We start from the raw sequence: 12,405 nt of genomic DNA, 5'->3' as shown, positions 1-12,405 counted from the left end.
GCCCCCTGACCGTCTCCAGTCTGACTGTCGTCCATGCCTCCCCCTCTAGTGTCAGTACCGCCATTTCTGCCAAGGTCTTAGGGTCAATATTATACATTTCTCCCAGTATCCGCACTTGTTCCGCCCACTCTGGTACGGGGTAGTTTCGCCCGCCAAATTTCCTGACCTGGTTTACAATGGACACCGGCGGCGGTTTCTGACTGTACACTGGGCCTGGGTGGGAATCTTGCTGGGCACAGATCCTGCCGACTACGCCAGATGAAGTGACCGAGGGCAAGTTCGCCCATGTATATCCATGATCTGGCTCAGCAAAACTTCCACACCCAGATTCCATTTTATCAAACATATCTTTACTGTTAAACATTTTCTTAACACAGCGGAACACAATTGTAGACAATACAAAAAATGCCTATTCATAGAATTAACGTGTAATAACGAACTATCCCTCACTGTCCCTATCCACACGTTACCAGTCTCTTTACTCCAGGAGGTTATCTTCCCACGTCGCAGGCCTGTCTGTCTCTGCAGGGATTAAACAAAGCTCCGTCTCTCAGGTCCCGACTGTAGTCCTTGGGGTACGGCAGGTAGGGGTGGAATATTCGGCCTCTCAACAGAGGACCCGCTTACAGTTCGTGGGTTCAGGATCTGTGGATATGTCACCGCTGAGTGAATATTCGGCCTCTCAACAGAGGACCCGCTTACAGTTCGTGGGTTCAGGATCTGGAAGTCAGCTTTCAAGAGAGGGGAATCGTCCAGGCAATCTCCTATGTCGCATTCACAGGAGGGCACCAGCATACACAGACTTCTCTCTGCACAGACTGGCTTCCCGGGTCTTTTTACTTCCTGATCACATGACACAGCAGGGGGGAGGTTTGCAAATACAGTTTGTTTCTCTGTAATCACATTCGGCATAGGTATAACTTCTGGCCACACGGCGGCAGTGTCTGTCACAGATTCTTTTATGTCAATGATAACAGAACAGTCAGAGCCGGCCAGCTCATTACAACTGAACCAGAGATTGACACAGAGCAGGTCCCGGAGGGTTCCCGTGGGGAAGGGACCCTGACGTTGCTTCTGGCTGCCCCTAGCCAGGCGTTCCAGGCAGCTCTGCACTCAGATTTGAGCCTGGCAGATTTGAGACACCTCGCCGAGACGCCCACCTCCATGACGGATAAAGGGAGGGTGTTCTGGGAACGAGGGAGGTTGTACCGGGAGACAGTACCCAGAAAATCGCAAAAGGAGTGGTTGAGAGAAAGACAGCTGGTCATCCCACACCTATTCAGGGGTGAGTTGTTGCGGATTACCCATGAGATCCTGCTCGGTGGACACTTGGAGATCAGCAAAACTAAGGCCCGGCTGTCTCAACACTTCTATTGGCCCAAGATGGGGACAGATGTGACAAACTACTGCCGCTCCTGTATCACCTGCCAAAGAGTGGGGAAGGCGGGGTCTGCTCTTAAGGCTCCCCTAATCCCTTTGCCAGTGATAGAGGAGCCTTTCCAGAGGATCGCGGTGGACATTGTGGACCCGCTGGCCGTCCCCAGCAGGTCTGGATAGCAATATGTCCTCACTGTGGTAGACTACGCTACCAGGTACCCAGAGGCAGTGGCTCTGTCATCAACTAGGGCAGATAAGGTGGCGGATGCACTGTTGGCTATCTTTTCACGGGTAGGATTTCCCAGGGAGATGCTTACCGATCAAGAGACCCAATTTATTTCTCGCCTAATGGAGGCTCCCTGTAAGAAAATGCAGGTGAAGCGTCTGGTATCGAGTGCGTATCACCCACAGACCAATGGCTTTTGTGAGCACTTCAATGGTACCCTCAAACAGATGCTACACATACTGGTTGAGACCCATGGATGCGACTGGGAGCAGTACCTCTCACACCTGCTATTCGCTTACCGAGAGGTTCCACAGGCTCGATGAGGTTCTCCCCCTTAGAGCTCCTGTACAGCAGGTGAGTCCAGAGACCCCTTGGGTTGGTAAGGGAATCCTGGGAAGAGGAGGCAAACCCTTCTGAAGTGTCCATAGTGGGGTATGTCAAGAGCTTCCGTGACAAAATGCAGACCTTGACACAGTTGATGCATGACAACATGACGCAGGCTCAGGCTGATCGAAAGCACTGGTACGGTCAGAACGCCCGGGAGTGGACCTACCACGTGGGTCAAAAGGTGTGGGTGCTGGTTTCCCTAACAAAGGATAAGCTTCAGGCAGCCTGGGAAGGCCCATACATCCTCCACCAACAGCTCAACCCAGTCACCTACGTGGTCACACTTGACCACACTCGGGGTAGGCAAAGGGCCTTTCACGTCAACATGATGAAGGCTCATCATGAACATGAAGCTTACGCCCTACCGGTTTGTAGCTTGCCCAAAGATGGGGAGGAAGACCCCTCCTGGACACGCTGGCCCAAGCCAAGGCCGGTGGGTCCATCGAGGATGTGGAGGTAAGCGCCTTGCTAACTGAACCCCAGCAGTCGCAGTTGCGGACCACACTGGAACCCTTCCGGGCCTTGTTCTCCAACCGACCTGGAAGGACTGAGTTAGCGGTCCACGAGGTGGGAATCATGCCCCACTACGGCAAACACCCTATCGGATCTCCGACGAGGTGCAGCAGGTTATGCGCGAGGAGATCGATGAGAGGTTACAGCTGGGGGTGATTCAACGGTCAAAGAGTGCATGGGCCTCTCCTGTAGTTCTCGTGCCAAAGAAGGATCGGACCACCCAGTTCAGCGTGGACTACAGGGGGCTCAATGCCATCACAGCCTATGACGCACATCTAATGCCGCACATCGAGGAGCTGCTTGAGCGGTTAGCTGGTGCAAAATATCTGACCATAATGGATTTGAGTCGAGGATACTGGCAGATTCCCCTGAGCCCCGAGGCACAGGATAAGTCCGATCACACCCTTCGGACTGTACGAGTCTACAGTACAGTCATGGCCTTTGGCATGAAGAATGCCCCTGCCACTTTCCAGTGGATGGTCAATCACCTGCTTCAGTGACTGGAGAAGTACGCGGTGGCATACCTGGATGATATCACCATCTTCAGTTCCTCCTGGGACAAACACCTGCAGCATCTTCAGGAGGTGCTCAGGCGAATTCGCCGAGTCGGTCTGACCATCAAGCCGGGAAAGTGCCAGATGGGCATGAATGAGGTCCACTACCTGGGGCACCGGGTACACGAGGGCTCCATAAAGACAGAGCATGGGAAAGTGGATGCGATCGTGTACTGGCCCACCCCCAGGACCAAGAAACAGGTGATGTCCTTCATGGGCACTGCAGGGTACTATAGGCGCTTTGTACAGCACTATAGTAGCCTGGCAAAACCCTTGACAGACCTCATCAGGAAGAAGCTACTCCAAATAGTCGACTGGACTGACGGCTGTGAGGGGGCCTTCCAGGCATTGAAAACAGCCCTGTGCAACGCTACTGTGTTGAAAGCAGTCGACCGTTCTTGGTGCAGACCGACGCCAGCAAGTTTGGCCTCGATGCTGTGCTCAGCCAGGTCGACTCGGGGAACCACGTGCACCCCGTGTTGTACCTGAGCCAGAAACTTCTGCCGAGGGAAGTGGCCTATTCCACCATTGAGAAGGAGTTTCTGACCATAGTCTGGGCCCTGCAAAGTTTGCAGCTATACCTGTATGGTCGCCCCTTCACTGTGGTGATGGACCACAACCCTTTGCGCTGGCTACAAGCCATGTGTGGAACCAATGGAAGGTTGCTACACTGGAGCCTTGCCCTCCAGCAGTACGACTTTAAAATCAAGCACAAAATGGGCAGGGAACACGGCAATGCAGATGGGTTGTCCCGCCGGGGAGACCCTGCCTCCGTAGCGCAGTCCAAAAAGGGGAGGTGTCATGATAATGTGAATATGCCATGCTTGATTATCTACCTAACTTTACAAGACACATGCTGAGGGCTATCCTGACCCCCCCTTCTCTCTATCTGCCAGCTGCTTGTATGTGTGTAATTCAAAACCCTCACTAGAATCACTGGAGTTTTATGGTTTAGCTGCAAACTACTCATTCCCTCCTCCCATCTAATCCAGCCAAATCTGGTGTGGAAGCCCTGAGTTTCTTTGTTCTATTAAAGTTATATATAGCGGCACCGATTTGGGCTAGAGAGATAAGAATTATATTCTGGATGTTCATTGGTAGATCTATCACCCACTGAAAGCGCTAGCAGCTAAACGCAACCAGGGCAAAGTGCAGATTTCTCAGTAAGCGGTTCGCATAATTAATTTGGGTTTGCACTTAAAAGAATCCTCATGTGGGGCACATTCTGCTCATTTAGTATACGAGATTCCTACTGCAAGCTAGGCATAAAAAATAGTTTTTATATTCTAAGTAAAGGGGAGGTGTCAGCCTCTAAGTGATATCACCACAGGGGGAGTGCCTGGGTTTTGGGCTAGAATAACTTAGTAGACCAGCATTCTGGGGGCGTCTTTGTGTCCGGGGTCTTGCTGCAGATACAGATGTGCCATGCATCTAGATGTGTTTATCCTCCTAAGCCATGATGATATGAAATGATCTGAATGCTATGTAAGTGTTTCTTCAATTTTAATCCTTCTTTTATTTGTAATTGTAATGTACACATGATTTTGTCTTTATTATAATATCTTTTTAATACTTTGTAAACACTGCCTATCATTTTTTGGAGTAAAATATACGATTTACTAGCTTGTCTCTTTCTGCTCTATACGAACTGTCGTGTCCTCTGAAGTGAATTACGCTACTGATTTGGGTTGGCTCTGGACCCGTTAATCCTTAGGAAATCGAAGCTGGTGGCAGCGATATTGTCTTGTGCGCTTGGGAAGCATTGCAGTGACGGCGACGTTGATAATTATTGTTCCTGCCTGCGTGGGAGTAGTTACATCGCCCTCGCTGCAGTGTGCCCAATAGCCAGTACATAGCAGGCATCCTTTCTGGCGACTAACTACCCTAGGTGCAGTACCTAGTCTGACCTGAGGGTAAGGGGGGTGCCAAAGAGCTGCCAGTTCCAAACTGGAGCCGAGTAGTGGGATATAGATAAATCCCCTTCAGAAGGAACCAGGGGCAACCAAACAACCCCGGTTCATGACAAATTGATGTGAGTAGTGGGGATGATAAAGGTATCTTCCCCGGGATCCCTGGTCAGTACAAGAATATAAGCACTAGAATTAGCATCCATTCGTAAATACAGCACTAAAACACCAACAGTACAGAAATACAGTACCAGAACCACCATAAGTACAGTAATGCATCACCAGAACCACCATCAGTACAGGGATACATCACCAAAACCACAATCAATGCACGAATACATCATTAGAACCACGATCAGTACAGGAATACAGCATCACCAGAACCACCATCAGTACAAAAATATATAATCATGCTTAGTACAACCATCAATTGTAATGACAGATTAGTCCCATATTCAATTGTACTGCATGAAAATACGACTACTGCTATGTCCTTAACCTGAGCAATGTTAAGGAAATACTGGGTGTTGTTTATACCAGCCATCAACAACTGCGGACCATACAGAAACCACAGTGATGATGATTTGTCTAGTCCGAATCTAAAATAAATATTTACGCCTAGGTACCTTATAGAAGACATGATTTTTTCTTTTGTCTCCTTCATGTCCAAACACCATAATGACTTTTCACATCCACGTCTTGTTTCTGCAGACTTCACTCTTTCCGGTCTTCTGCAGCGCATCCCAAAATGGTGCCCTTAAAAATAACTGTCACTATAATACTGTATCTCTGGATAAAAATATCTGCCCTACACTGTACCCCTGAAAAATTGCCGGAAACTGTTCCTTTCACAAAATATGACCCCACACCGTCCCTCTTATAGTAAATGGCCCCCACACTGTCCTCTCCTCTGAAATATGACAGCCACCTGTCCCTCTTATGGTACATGGCCTTCACATTGTTCTCTCTTTTCTATACTGGGCCACACTTTGCATTGTCCCTTCACACTGTGTCCTCCGTATATTACCCAGTCACTATACTGTGCCCCATTGTGATGACACAGCATTTAATCTTAATTATGCCAGACCTATATTTTCAGTAGGCCAATAGACATAGACTATCGTTTATATAAGTATAAATGTTGACTCTTGAATTGATGTGTTTTTCTTTGGTGGGTCAGGAGATACAGACAATTGTCCGTATGAGTCTGAACGTTGACTCAAATTGATGTTTGTGAATTGTTGAATGGCTGCTGTTTACCTATTATAGAAGCTACTACAGTTTATCATTTTCTAACTTTGGAAGACATGGACTCAGGGTCAGTGAACAATTGATGTTCGCTAATACTGGATGTTGATTACCCATTATATAAGTCCATGTAGCTTTTTGACCGCAAAACAGTGAAGGACAAAGTATGCAAACATATTAAATACTCAAATAATGAGTTAACCTCATCCCACCTTCCCACTGACCTGTGGGTGATGGCCTGGAAGAAAGCTGTGGGTATAAAGGATCTCTTACAGAACAACAGCCAATGTACCATGACTATATCAAGAGTAATACAGATTTGACATTCAACAGGATACCAGCTTAAGGGACCACTCCCTTGCTGGAGGAATACACATCTGCTCCATGGACTACCACTGAACCCATGGAGACATTGAGACTCTCCGGTCACCTGGCACTATGGAGACTTTTGGAGAAACCAGGTTGGGACTTTCCAGTCACGTATCTGAATGGACTGTCAGCTTCCTAAACTTTTTTTTTTTTTTTTATTCACATGAGGTTGCTCACAATCATTTAGAAATACCCTTACCATATATGGGTAAAGTACCTATACATATATAACTCACATCCAGTGTGACCAGATAATAAATTGATCGCCACTATGGTACTTGATAAAAACAACAATTTTATTGAAAATCAATGGTAAAACACATAAAATACATATTACTTAATGTTACTGAGGGTACAAGAAGTCCACAAAAGAGGGACTATGCTGCCTTGGGTACACTTCCTATCCAGACAAACATGTGCACGTATGCAAAAATTGCCACCCACCAAAATATCCTAAAACGTCTCCATTACTTGGAGCTATATGTATTATGGCCTCATAGCAGTATAGCAGTGAACTAGGCCCATATATAGCGCTCCAACATTTGGCAACAATGCTAGTATACTAGAAATGGTGGAAAGTGAAAGCAAAAGCAAAAGGTAAAATACCTACTAACGAGTCTGGAAGAGTGTCCCGACGTCCCTCTGCCCCGACGCGCGTTTCGCGTTAGCTTCTTCTGGAGGCGTGGGAGGACTACCACTGAACCCATGGAGACATTGAGACTCTCCGGTCACCTGGCACTATGGAGACTTTTGGAGAAACCAGGTTGGGACTTTCCAGTCACATATCTGAATGGACTGTCAGCTTCCTAAACTTGTTGTTACCTCCTCTCTGTGGGTGCCCACCAAAAGCAGGGTGCCACTGGTGGCAGTAGTCGGCCATCAAAGCCCCAAATTTGTAGCTGCTCTAATCCTGACAAGCCAGCGGAAAGGTGAAACTCTGTAATTTGCACCATCTTGGGTATTTGCTGGGACTGTTCTATTTGTTATTGTCTGTTGGTGGTTCAATGAAATATTGTCACACTGTTTTACCCTCACCCTGTGTTGTCTGATTGGTATTCTGGAAATTTTCCACGGGAAAGGAGTGCAGCTGTTCAGTGGGATGGGCCCTGGTCCATGCAGTCTTTCTTAAGAAAACCGGGCCAGCGGACAAGAGCACCCACTGACTCTCATGTCTCCACACGCATCTTTACATCTTCCCACTGTACACTTCATATTGTGCCTCACACTGTCCTCCTATGATGCCCCATCTCTACAATGTCTCTGTAAAATTACCCAGTTTCTATACCCTGCCCACTCACGCCCACTGACACTCACACTTTTCTCCCTATATTGTCTCCTCACACATATCTCCCCCACACTTTCTTCTCCATACTTCTCACTCCACACTACCCAGTCTCTACAGTATACTATGCCACCTCACACTTTTGTCCCCTGTCACGGTTCACACCAAGCTGACACCAATATGTCACGAATCTCAGCATACTCGATTTCACTTTGCATTTTGTTAATTGATGAAATTAGGCGATTAACGCATCTATTTTTGAAAGCATTCTTACTTTGCACAATTTTTTCTTCACCTGATAAAACTTTTGCCCAGTACTCTGTACAATCATATGCATGTACGTATATCAGAATTGCCAATATCGATAGCTTTAGATTTAGATTTGTTTCTTTCTTTCCATCTTCTTAACTTTTTAAATGTTATTTTCTGTTTTCATCAGATTGCCATTTATGCTCTGAATATAAAGCACCTGTGGATTTGCAGCTTTTTGGGCACCCCGATGAGGGTGTTTAGTGTGCAATCAGCATGCAGCATGGACAGTAAGGAGTTAAGGAGGAGCAGACAACACGCCAGAGTACTTGGCATATAGTACCTGATGCTGCCAACCTTGCAGTGCCCAGCGAATCAGAACAAAACATGGCGGAGGGGGGGGGGATGATGCCAGCTGTCTTTTCAGGGCTGTGGGAACCTCAAACTGGCAAAGAGAGATATTTCAGGGCAGGGGAGGGATGGGTGGGAAAAGGGTCAGGGTTCAGGCAAGGATTGCCCATGGGCACTGCCCAAGCCAACCTCACAGTGGCAGTGGTATACCAAAAATGTTGTGACTGCTCGTCTGTATCTCTCAGCATAAGCAGCTCTCTGTGCCCGGTCACCATCGCTGCTCTCACTTAGTGTCTTTTGTCAGTCAGTCTCTCACATGCTGTCTGTCTGGGCGTCACTACATGACCCTTAGCGCTCTATCTGCCACTCTCAAGACATGTTTGTCATCTCTTTATACGTCTTCTTCACTTCCTATCACTATTACTGTTTATCTCAATTACCCTTCCTACTTTATCAAGCCTTTCTTCAGCGGTTTCTACCTTCCGTCTTTCTTTTTCCTCCACTCTCTTTTCTATAGTTCTTCTCTTATTCAGTCTCTTCTCTTTTTGTTCTCTCTCTCTTAGAGTGTCTCCTTCTTCCTCCCCCCAGTATCTCTCTCTATATCAGTCACACACTCCACAGTGCCTTTATCTTTCCATTCATCCTTTCTCTGCCAGTCCTTTTGTTCTTTATGCTGCTTTCTTTGGTTTTTGTGTTCCTCTCAATGTCTTCCTCCGTTGCGCTCCGTCTCTATCTCTGCGCTGTTTCCTTTATCCCTTTATAGCATGTCCCTCAGCATCTTCCTACTCTTGCTCTGTCTTTATCCATTAATAGACCGTCTTCTTTTCCCATCTACTGCCTCATTTCTATCATTTTTTTTCCGGTATCTGCCCCATATCTCCTTCTATCTCATCTCCAGTCAGTTTATATTCCCTCTCACTATCCCCATCTATCTTTTCAATATCACTCTCTGTCTTCCCTTGCTTTCTGTTAGCCGCAGCCTATCCCTCTGTTTCGCTCTTTTTGACCCCCACATTCTTTCAGCTCCCTTTACCCCTGGGTCTCAATCTCCTACGTTCACCTTTTTACTTGTTTATTCAATTTTATTATCTTACATGTCTGTTGTTTCTTATTTCCCATTCTGTCACTCTTTCATCCATTCCTGACTCTCTATATTATAAACTTTAACCATGAGCGGACACAGATAGAAGAGGCCCGTGTGTATGAACAACATATGGAACCTTTAGAGTCCAAAAGCTTATGAAAATACACAATTCCACCTTCTGTGGAGCTGGAAGTTGGCCCCATTACATCTTGGCCTCCTGTGCAGCTGCTCTGGTTGCACCAATGGTTTGTCCCCTCCCCCCGATTTTCCATCCTGTTTCCCGATGTCCTTAGGTTCTGTAAAAAGAACCTGTCCCCAAGTCAAAAGTGGCTATTTTTTCTCTTATCTTATTCCCGCTGCTCCCCTGAGTACTCCACTTAAAAAAAAAGAAAACACCACGATTCCAGAGATATGACCCTTTTCACTTGGTGCTAAATTCTAAAGTCTTTACGGGGACGGTGCTCACAGGATCCTCTGGGGCGTGTCTATAGGTTGCACTGCATTATTATCCTATGAGCCACGCCCCCTTAGTAAAGACCATAAATATTGAGGGGGCATTCTGCTCTTCTAGCACTCCGGGGCTCTATGTATGAAGTCCACAAACTATTCTACGATAATTTGTTCTCCAAGAGTCAAATAGCGCTCCATCCCGAGTCTCACCCTGTGGCTAAGCAGTACTGTACAGCCACATATGGGGTATTGCCACGTTCAGCAGAAATTGTGGGACACATTTTGGTCACATTTTTACCCATTTCGCTGTGTAAAACTGTAAAATCTGGGGCTAAAACAAAATTTGTGACAACATTTTTTTTTTTTTGACTACCCAATGATATAAAATTCTGTGACACACTCGTGGAGTTAATATGATAACTGCACCCTAGATGAATTCACTGAGAGGTGTAGTTTGTAAAATGGGGTCACATATGGGGGTTCTGCTGATCTGGCACCTCAGTAGGTCATGGCATCCGGAAAAGATAGCAGCAAAATCTACACTCTAAGATAGCTCTCCTTCCCTTCTGAACGTTCCACTGTGCCTGAAAAGTAGTTCTCGATTACATGTATTTGTGCAATCAGAAGAAATTGCACAATAAACTGTGAGATCCATTTTTTCCTATTACCCTTTAAAAAAATTAAAAACTTGTTACCCTTCTAAAATGGTAAAATTTGGGGCTAAAGTAACATTTTTGTGTGAAAAATGTATTTTTTCATTTTCATGGCTCAACGTTATAAAATTCTGTAAATCATTTGTAGGTTGAAGGTGTTCACCACACCTAGTTTCCAAGATGGAGTCATTTGTAGGGTTTTTCGCAGTTTAGGGATATCATGGGCTCTCCAAACGCCCAAAAGCCCTGGAACAGTAGTTTTCCACCACATATGAGGTATCGGCATACTCAGGAGAAATTGCACAACAAATTTTATGGTCCATATTCTCCCGTTACCCTTATGAAAATGAGAACTGGGGGGCTAAAGGACCATTTTTGTGGGAATAATTAAAAACTTCTTGAATGTTGTTTTGAGCACTTTGAGGGGGGCAGTTTTTAGAATGGTGTCACTTTTGGGTATTTTCTGTCACATAAGCCCTCAAAGTCACTTCAAACATGGTGTGGTCCCTAAAAAATGGTTTGATAAATTTTGATGGAAAAATTAGAAATTGCTGATAAACTTTTAACTAAGTTTCTAACAAAAAATATATATAAATAATTATGTTTAAAAAATGATGCTGATGGAAAGTAGATATGTGGGAAACATTATTTAATAACTATTTTGTGTGATATTACTATCTGGTTTAAGGGCACAAAAATTCAAAGTTTGAAAATTGTGAAATTTGCAAAATTTTCACCAAAAATGCAATATTTTCACAAATGAACACAAACAATATTGGCCTAAATTGGCCACTAACCTAAAGTACAACATGTCACAAAAACAATCTCAGAATCACGGCAACACGTTGAAGCGTTCCAGAGTTTTTATAAATTAATTGTTGCCACAAAAAAAATACAACTCCGCAAAAAATAAGGCTGTTGCAGCTATCTAGATGGAAAAATAAAAAAAAGTTCTAGCTCTTAGAGAATGGGGCTGCAAAAAAAACAAGGAAAAATGGCTGTCAAAATACGTCTATTTAATGTATATGACTGCATTTACTCTACAGCTTTCTCCAACACCTTGTAAAGCAAATATATTCATAAAATTGCCTTTATCTGCTCATTTCTCAGCTTCAAGGTCACTTTATTATTGCTTCTTTAGTTTCTCTTGATTCACCCAAGGACTTCATACACGTTAGACTAAGGACGGCTGAATCACTGATCTCGTCAGGATCAGCCAACAGTGTAATGAGTATGGGGTCTCCCAACTCTCCACTGACAGTTGATGTCGGGGGAGAGAAGGATCCAGCACATCCTATTTCCGATAGCCGATGCTTTTGTTTTCAGGGAGATAAGCCACCGGCAGAGAAGTCTGGAGGACACAGAGGAGTATGGCAGAGGCTCCTCACAAAGCACTCATCTGAGTTTTCCTGTTTACAGGAGACATTGGAGAGATGGCTCTTGGCCGAACGACCATTTAGCTGACAACTATCTATTGTTTATGAGGAATTCAAGCTTTTGTCAAAGACCCTAAAGTTACCATATTATTTGGTCAGTAATAAAGAAAAATAAAGATTAGTGAAATAGTATATACAAAAGAAAGAAGAAAGAGGAGCACTCACCGTCCGTGCAAGTATCCTTTAATTAGTGTGGCATTACAATAAAATAGCGGAGTATTGCAGGGAGAAGATGTGGAAAAGGACGACGGCCGTTTCGCGCTCCTGCGCTTCTACGGATCGGACCCGTAGAAGCGCAGGAGCGCGAAACGGCCGTCGT

The sequence above is a fragment of the Ranitomeya variabilis genome, chromosome 5 (assembly GCF_051348905.1).
Source record: "Ranitomeya variabilis isolate aRanVar5 chromosome 5, aRanVar5.hap1, whole genome shotgun sequence".
NCBI classification, from domain to species: Eukaryota; Metazoa; Chordata; class Amphibia; order Anura; family Dendrobatidae; genus Ranitomeya; species Ranitomeya variabilis.
This window is presented reverse-complemented; position numbering follows the sequence as displayed.